Raw genomic sequence first — 9,694 nt, forward strand, 5'->3', positions numbered from 1 at the left:
GACCAGCTTGGTCTCACAGCTGGTCTTCAGTAATGAGGGCGTTCATTCCTCATCGCTCTCGTCCCAAGCGGGGCTCGGGCTCTTCGGGCCTCTTTCCTGCAGCTCCTCTAGATCTCTGAGGACCCTCTCTCCTTTCTCCAGAAGCTTCTCCATATTCTCTCTGATCTTCCTTAATTCTTGGAACCTCTCTCGCAGCTCGGAGAAAATATCAACACTCTCCCCTTTCGCCGCCGGCTGAGCACCGTGCTCAGCTTCTGGAGGAGAAACTGGAGCAGCGGATTCTCCCCCGGGGCTCAGGCTGCCTGCGGCCCGGGTGCGGGCGCCTGAGTGGTGAGCGCCAGTGGCCTCCAGAATGCGCAGGCCTCCCTGCAACGCAACTGGGCTCCTGCTCAGCTCCAGCTCTTCCTCCCGCGGCTCCTGCCCGGGTGTGTACGCGGCAGCGGCTTCCTCGTGGCCTCGCGACTCTCACTGAGCTCCTCCCAGGAGCAGAGAGGAGCCCGAGACTGGAGAGGAGCTGCGGGTGGAACAGAGCTTGGGCTCCATGCCTTGGGGGTCTTTGGAGGCTCCAGGGGCCACCGGTTGATGCTGACCTCTTCAGGGCTGCGCCGGGAGGGGTGGGGCAGCAACCGGGAGTCGGGGGTCAGCTGCCCCTCCTTGTTGCCGCCATAACGCCCCCGGAGGGTGAGCGAGCTGCAGGGGAACACAGGTCGCAGTTCCCTTGGCTTCTTCAAGTTCTCAAAAAAGGATCTGATGTAGAGCTCGTCCAAGCATGGCCAGCTGTCTGCCAACTTGCAGGCTACGGTGCTCCCTGATGTTTCCAGGCCATGCTTGGTGTTTCCCCTGCTCTCAATCTGCACAAGAAAAGAAAGGGAATGCTTAGTAGACTTAAGATTCTTTGGCAAAGGCTAGAAAAACAATCATACTAGAAGCCTAACAAGTCACATCACAAGCTGTACAATCAGAGGTAAAGTAAACTACCCCCACCCACTGTGCCCACTGCCTCATCTTAACCCAATAAGAAATAAAGCTGAAGTTTACTTTTTTCTCTTTATTTTTCATAGGACAAGTTTTGCATAGTAAGAATTAATAACTTTTACTTAACCTAAAATTATCTGACACTTTGTGCATTAATGAAAACTGCTCCATCTCTGTTCCACATTAAAGGGACACAATGGCAGGGTGTGTGGTTTTAAGAGAATTCTTAATCAAGACGTTAGTAAAAAAGTGTAGTACGCTAGTTACAGGTATAACCAAAAATATTCTCTGAATTAATATTATTACTTATGTGGAATTAAACCTTTCAACTTTGATTTACACTTCAGATATAGGTTCTAAGTGTGTGTTAAACATGGAGGCCACAAATCCATTCCCTCTCCTCTTCCTTTTAGAAATATCTCATGAAAATTAAAGACTTAGCCCCGGCCAGTTTAGCACAGTGGATAGAGCTTGGGCACCCTGGCTGAAGGGTCCCAGGTTTGATTCCGGTCAAGGCTGTGGACTTGGGCTGCAGGCTCCACCCCCGGCCCCTGTCAGGGTCTGGGCACGTGCAGGAGGCAACCGATCCATGTGTCTCTCTCACATCAATGTTTGTCTCTCTTCTCTCTCCCTTTCACTGTCTCTGAAAAGCAATGGAAAAAAATCCTAAAGTGAGGAATAAAAAAAAAAAGTTAAAGACATAAAAAAAGGTTTTTCACAGTATAGTATATGCACCAGATGATTTTTAAATTTTGATGGCTGAAAACCAGACAGAGCCGTGGTAACTGACGTGGCAGAACTCAGGAAGCACAACCTTGGTGCCTGCAAATAGTGGCTGGGGCAGGGATTCGAGAGCTGGTTTTCCTGAGAGCACTCAAGGCAGCCTCAGAATTCAGAGGCTTCACCCCCAAATCCTTGCAGTGACGCCTGTCACTTAACACAAGTCTTGGGCACTCCTGGTGCTTCCAGTTATTCTTAAGGGACAACCAGGGACCACTACACATCTAAGGAGAGCCAGCTAGTAAGAGAGATCAAAACAGGAAGAATACAATGAATGGGAGAGATAAAATTCAGAAGCAAATAAAAAGCTAAAACACATTAAGGCAGATCTTTATATCACAACCATGTCATTGACATTTAGGCCAGGTGGCTGGTGTGGCTCAGTAGTTGAGCATCGACCCGTGCACCAGGAGGTGAGCAGTTCGATTCCCAGTCAGGGCAAGTGCCAGGGCTGTGGGCTTGACCCCCAGCGGGGTGTGTGTGGGAGGCAGCCAATCGGTGTTGATGTTCATGTTGCTCTCTCATCAGTGTTGCTATGTTTCTATCCCTCCTTCTCCCTTCCTCTCTCACTAAAATCAATAAAAACTGTTTTTAAAAAAAGAAATTTAACCTAAATGTCAAAAACCTTTAAAAAATAAAGAGGGGGAGCATTACTAAGCCAAAGACATTCCTGAAACATATGTTTGAACATTAGAAAAACAGAAGAGATTTAGAAAATCAACAAAAAGAAGTCCATTATATTTTTTAGGAATCATGGCAGACGATGTTTAAATCAGACCACTAATTTCTTAACTTTTCAACTGTTCACTTACATGAATTACATCATTGATCTTCCTCTGCTTTTGCCCTAAGAAGAGAAAAAAATTAACTGATCAATTCTGATCCAAATGCCACAGAAAAACAAAAGCTGCTGATTATCTGACAGATTGATTAGTAACATACATAATGATACAAAATGTTATTCCATTGTTTATAATACCTGACAAAATTTATCATTTAAATTACCTGGAAAGATGAGTCCCATAAAGTAAAATCTAAAAACTTAGCTTTACTTTCTGAGCAAACAGATATTCCCTGTTAGATGCAAATGAAAGAACGTCCAAGTACAGGAGAAAACAGCAAAGCACATCGGAGCAGGTGAGGAACTTACCTAATAGACAACTTTACCTCTGGCACATCTGGGTCTCCAGCCAGTAGTTGTTTCTAATCCTACATTGATTTATACCCACCTCACTTGAGTCACCAGGACCTCACAGTTGGCAGCTCTAAGAACCAGTTTCAGGCCAGGCACTGATGCCTAGATGGACCAGCCTCCCTGCCTGCATCCCGAACCACTTATTGGTAATCAAGTAAAATACCTTAATAAAAAAATAAATGGGTTTCTACTCCATTGATAAGTAACCTCTAAATTTGAATTTAAAATGAGTGTGGTCACCTCAGTGAACACTCCTGCAGCACACAAGTCATCTTGCTCTCACAAAGGCCAGAGGAAGTATAAAATCTCCGAAGAGGGTCTGGGCTGGACTTTGTTTCCCACGCTCCTCCTGTAACGTGGGCCGGGCATCGGGGCCCACAGCCCTCATGACTGCAGGGAGAGGGGCATGGGGGGCTTTCCCTTCACTGTCTCCCCTCTCTCTCTACCTGTTGGCTGTTGTCATGTTTTTAATTTGACAACATAAGGGAAAGGAGGTCAGCGCCCCATCTAAATACTCAGGCATTGCATGTTTAAAGTTCTCACAGCTCACCAATTGAAAATCGCCGATTTAGGCTAATTCTAACTCTATTCAACAAACGAGCTTATTTGGTGAGCTGTGGTTTACTGTGGGGCTATTCCAGGGGGCAGATTCAAATGTTAACATGGAACCTCCCTGTTCTAACCCACAGAACACTTCCAGGAGAGTGATTATTAATTTTTTGAAGAAATGGTTTTTAACTCTTGCCCTGTATTCCCAAAGCTAAGGTGTCACTTCTTCCTTCCATGCATTGTGATTTATTTTAAGCCTCCAATAGAATACTTTCTGGAGCTAATCATAGGCTATGTGTAAAAAACTTTTGCTGGGGAGAGTGACTGGGGAGGGGGAAGGAACAGTGGGGGGAAACAGGTCATTGGGGAGAAAAATGGACATCTGTAATACTTTAAACAAAAATAAAAATTATACGTATTAAAAAGTAATAATAAAAAATAAAAAGTAAAAAATAAAAAATAAAAATAAATAAAAATAAAAAACTTTTGCTATACCAATGTAGAGGGGGTTCTACCTGCAGCCCAGCCTGCACCAAGGTGGGATGGATAATCTTCTACTTAGGCAGGAATACAAACCAGGCCCTTATATTTTCATACAACAAAGTGTGCACCATATGGAATGAAGCTGTCATTTAAAAAAATAACCCTGTGACACGCCTCAGTAAAGTGCATCTCAAACCACTTCACCCAGCGTGTGAGAAAGTGGAGGCAGGTCCTCCTGCATTAATGGCTCAGGCGCTAGATCCCACGCCACGCAGCAATGCTTCTAGTTCTAAAAGGGAACGTGGCCCAGCTGAGCATGGCTCAGCCACTGATCATCGACCTGGGATCCAGGAGATCGAGGCTCCATTCCCGGGCCACACTTTCCTCCCCAGTCAGCTAATTCCTCCCTGATGGCCCTGAGCTGGCCTCTGCCTCAGCGGAGGGACACAGCTCCCTCCTGCCGCCCCCAGGCTGCTGCTGCTCCGGCTTCCATGCTGCCCTCCCGGCCTCTGACCATCCCAACTCTGGCTTCCAAACCACTTCTCTAGCTGCCTCTAACTTGGTTATCAGTCCTGCCTATTTTTAACTCCTCAATCCATGCTGTAGTGACTGGGACTGAGATGTGACATTTCACAGAGTAAAGTACACCTTTCTTGATGTATTTCTTAAGAGGATTTTGCTCAGTGCCTTGGACTTTTAAGAACATTTCTCAGTTGCAACTTACTTCCATTTTATTTTATGTTCTGCAGTGTTACTATTTTAACCCTAAGATTAATTATTTTAATACTTTTAAAAAAATGGGAGTGAAACAAATTTAGTATCCTGAAAGCTGATCACATGATGGGTCATTCTATAAATTCTTTTCCTATGTGTCATGTATCAGGAGTTTACATTTCTGCTTGATCGGGTTTCGTTTTCCAAGTCTCAGAAAACTCCATTCATACCGCTCAGATATAGTTCCTATACCACCTAACTCAAAACATTTGTGAAGATCAAATAAAATGCAAGCGCAATCCATAGACTGTATCTAAAGCACAAAAATGGCAAAACAAAGCTCTTCCAAATTGACTCAAAGCACAATGTGAACATTCAATATTTTATTGGAAAGTGTATGAATTGTGCACTCATTATAAATTTCTTAGTGGCATCTTAATTAAATATGTTTTGGCTACCCACTAAAGGGAAGGAAATAATAGTTACACGAGTAGCAAGAAGTACTCCCAGTGGGTTGGGTGTTTTTTAAATAAAGAAATATGTACTTCCCCTGCCAGTGTCAAGGGCATTACTGCACCGCCTCTCTCTTTTTTTGTGTGTAACTTAACCTGGAGATCAGCACATAGTCGTAAAGACTTACCTTAATGATTTGATAGCTCCACAGTTTTATACTGTGTGGACAGAACAGTTTATTTTACCAGTCATTCACTGGACGTGAGTTATTTCCATTATTTTCCTTTTGAAAATAATGCAACAAACACTTTGTGAATTCCTGGTTTTATATGTGTGGACCACGTCTTTGGGATAAATTCCTAGAAGTAGGATCTCTTTGTGAATGCATCTGCATTGTTGTGAGGTTCTGTCAGCCGTCCCTTCGTGGGGTCAAACAGTTTTGCCTTTCCAGCAATACATAAAGATAGCGGTTTATTCTCAACCTTACCAAAAAAATTAAGTGTCAAGTTTATGGATCTTCTCCCAATAGCTGAAAAAATCCAGTGTATTTACATTTACATTTCTCTTATATGTGTAGACGTGCTTAAAGGTAATTTGCAATTCCTTTAGTGACTTGTCTGTTCATATCTTTGTCAGTAGCTTCAGATTAACTTAGTTTCTTTAAGTCAGCCTTTTTTAGGCCCTTATTGGTTGTTTTGTTCAAGCCCCTGCTGGCTCTCCCCTGAGCTACTGTACCAGCCACTAACTGGTGTCCCTGCTGCCACCCTATCCTCACATTGTCACACAGTTGCTTCTCTGTTTCCCTCCCGCTCCCTTTCTCTTTCTCTGTCTAATTCACCTCATGTCCTTGCATATAATCCTCCAATGGATTCCCATTTCAACTAGGCTAAAATTCATGTTTCTGTCGAGGCCCAGGAGGCACATGCGGTCTTCACCCAGCACATTCCTGCAGGCCTCCCTTTCACTCTGTGGCTGCCACCCCTGGGCCTCTCTGCTCTTTCCTGCGCTCAGTGTTCTCCCCGCTGAGATGCTCTGCAGGGAGCCTGTCCCCCCCCCTCGGCTCCCTCTCGTGTCCGGGACTGCTCAGTGTCGCTGCAGGACCGCAGCTGTCTGCAGCCAACCTGCCTTTCCTGAGGGCTGCTGTGCTGTCTGCCCCCAGCTCCTCTAGAATGAAAGGGCCTGAGGGAAGAGGGATTTTGGGAGGTTGTATTGTATTGTGTTGTTTTGTTAATCCTAACGCAAGGATATTTTTTCCATTGATTTTTAGAGAAAATGGAAGGAGGAAGGGAGGCGGGAAGAGAGAGGCATGGAAGAGAAACATCCATGGGAGAGAGACACATTGAATGGTTGCTTCCTGCTCATACCCAGACTGGGGTGGGAGTCGAACCCATGACCCAAGTACGTGCCCTTGAATGGGAAACAAACCCTGGGCCCTTCAGGGCACCAGCCGGCCCACTAACCACGGAGCCAGGGCGGCCAGGGTGAGGGGAGAGTTTTGTCCTGCGCATCCCTAGTTGTTCTGCACCTGGAATGATGCCCAATGAACATCTGTTTCCGGAACCAGAACCAGTTAAGATTTTCTCAATTTTCCTGTTTTCTAAGATTTCCTCTAAAGCTATATTTTGATTTCTCATGTAAGATCAGCATTACTTGCAAATCTTAAGAGTAGTTATTCCAAATTAAAGACACGAGATCCACAAGAGTTTAAAAGAGGAGTTGTAATGTCCCTTAAATAAAACAATGGTAACTTTAATTTGAGATAAGAAAATTTCATGTTAAAATACTTTAACTACAAAATGACCACCGAATTAGGTTATAGGAGAGTATACCAGAAAAGTACAATGCCTCCATTTTACCTGTGTCCTTAGAATAGAGCATTCATGGGGACAGGAAGGGTTTCTCCTAAAAGAGGGCCAACCATGAAGGGTGGTGCTGATGGCGCTGGGCCACTTGCCCGGTCACTGAACAGTTGTCAGTCCCGCGGGGGAGCCGCCTGCACTGCGGGAAAGACACCCTGAGGCCCTCCAGAGGTCAAGCACTGTCCCGGGAGATTTAGGCCAAAACTTTACAAAGCAGCACATAGACCGTGTAAAATAAACTGAGATTTTGTTGCTAGGCATACAAAAGATTCACAAAAAATCAACATCCAAATATTACTTAAAGTGCTGGATATACTGAGCCTCAGTGAATGACTTTTCAGTATTTTCTAAATCTTTCCCATCAAATGATTATTAATGTTCTTACCAAAAAGGAGTGTTTAAAATAGCTGCTGGAAAGAGAAAACATCTGTGGCTCTGAGGTTTTTCTACATAATATTGCCAATTCCTCCCCACTCACTCCTCGGGGGAAGGGGAAAGAAGGGGGCACTGGAGAGAACACCTAGAGCCAGCAAATTAGGAAAGTTCATAGGGTCATAACATAAAAGGCTGTGCGAAAAGTTGATGAGCAGTAATAAAATAGGGTAACAGGACTTTAGCGTCTTTATTGAGTTACTGATACTACATCAGTTCTATTAGATATAGAGATAGATAAAGACAAGGGAGTAGAAACATTCCTTCAACTTGATCTGCAATCTGTACTGGGTTATTAGGAATAGCTTCTTTGAAATGCCTAAAGAAATCACGCTGGAACAAGACACAGCAACACTCATATGATTTTGTGTAACCAAATAATTCAGTTCCCTATTGTAAAATCAGAAATGTTTTACACCTAAGTGGGTATTTCTCAGTCTCCAGAGAAACTGATATAAAACTGTCTGAAATACAGACATTCAAAGCAAACTTTCAATGTGCTTGTACTTGATATTTTAGTGTTGTGACCTTGTTTCTATGGGAACTTCATAGGCAAATGCTGAAATGGAGGCTTCTTGTATTACTTTATCAAATATCTCCTAAATATTCAAAACAAATTGAAATGAAAGTGTAACCATCACGCTCAACATAAGAAGGTGAATTCTGTACCCGTAAAGTGTGCTTGTTAACTATTCCGACCGCACACTATTTATCACAGCCCTGGGCTTACTCCACTTGCCTCACCTGCTGCCAGGCCCGGGTCTCCTGAAGCTCCTCTGTCCAGGGCATTCTCGGCTTTAAAGGAAAATCATCAGAACAAACTCATTAAAATCTAGCAATTTGTTTACCTAGTAAATTCACACTATTTCCTGACTTCTACTTTTATTCTTATTCATTCTAATGGGCTTATAAACATAGGGCTGAGAGGTACGTGTTGCTTCTGAGTCCTGCACAGTCATTTTGGATGGAAATAATCAGAGCTGGAGTAGGTTAAGACAGACCCGCTGTATGGGGAGATTCTAAACTATGAGCTGTGTTCTAAAGTTCTGTAAGCACCACAACAACTGCATTTGGCGTGTGTGCCACCTGCAAGTCAGCCCCTTCTACTCCATAGCTGTGCTCCACCGCGATTCCCATTTCTCAGCCCAGCCTCTTCAGCAGCAATATAGGGACAGTTAACACGGGCCTTACTTGTAGTTAAAAGGGCCACATGATATATCCATCAAAGGGAGTTGTAAATCTTAAAGGAATTTCATAAAGGTCCTATACTGGTCGCTGGCACTATTATCTCCTAACACTTCCCATCTATTTTCAGGTTTACCATACAGCACCAAGCAGGGCACACGTTTTTCCAAATTTTTATTCCCTTTTTGTTTAAAGTTACAGTTAATGAATTCACATCACTTTTTCACAATATTTAACTGTTATGAAAAAGCGGATTTCCCAGTTACAAAGCCACATGAACCATCTGGGTCAATCCATAGGCTTCATTACTACAAATCTTAATGAAATTAAGAGCTTAACTAAAGTTTAAGTACAATAAGAGCTTTAAGACATTTCATCTAAGAAATGATGAAATAATATGGCATTTATTGTTTTCAAAGATTTTTTTATTGAGTTTTTAGAGAGAACTAGGGATCAGCTGCCTCCTGCACACCCCCTACTGGAAATGGAGCCTGAAACCCAGGCATGTGCCCTGACCACGAATTGAATCAGCAGCCTCTGAGTGCATGGGATGAAGCTCAACCAACTGGGCCACACGGGCCAGAGGGAATCTGGCATTTAAATGAAACAAATGGACAAATATATTTTAACAACTTTATGAGAGAATGCTTTCCACTTCAAAGAACAGAGTTCATGAGCCACATTGTTACCCAGAATTATTTTAAATCAACCATTTCCTCTCTTTTCCCTGTCTCCTCCATCTTCTCTGCCCCCCCCCACCACCCCCCACTTGGTCTTTAAAACTTTCACCTCAACTGTCTAGCAGGATTCTATTGGAAAGCGGGGGCGGGGGGATGGTCAGAGGTAACCATGGAGACATACATTCTCGTGCAGGATCTGGCATCTTAACCCCCAAAATTTTAAATTACAAATCAAAGTCTAAATTTGCTTGTTTCTTTTTGCAAAGGTTGAACAACAAGCAACCTTATGAACCACACCACCTCTCTTTAGAAGAGGCAAAGTAAAAACGAAATCTCTTAAGTCACTAAAGACTAAAAGTGGAAAAGTAGAAATTTTCAAGTAATCGAAC

Source organism: Miniopterus schreibersii (assembly GCF_964146895.1).
Source record: "Miniopterus schreibersii genome assembly, chromosome: 13".
Taxonomy (NCBI): Eukaryota; Metazoa; Chordata; class Mammalia; order Chiroptera; family Miniopteridae; genus Miniopterus; species Miniopterus schreibersii.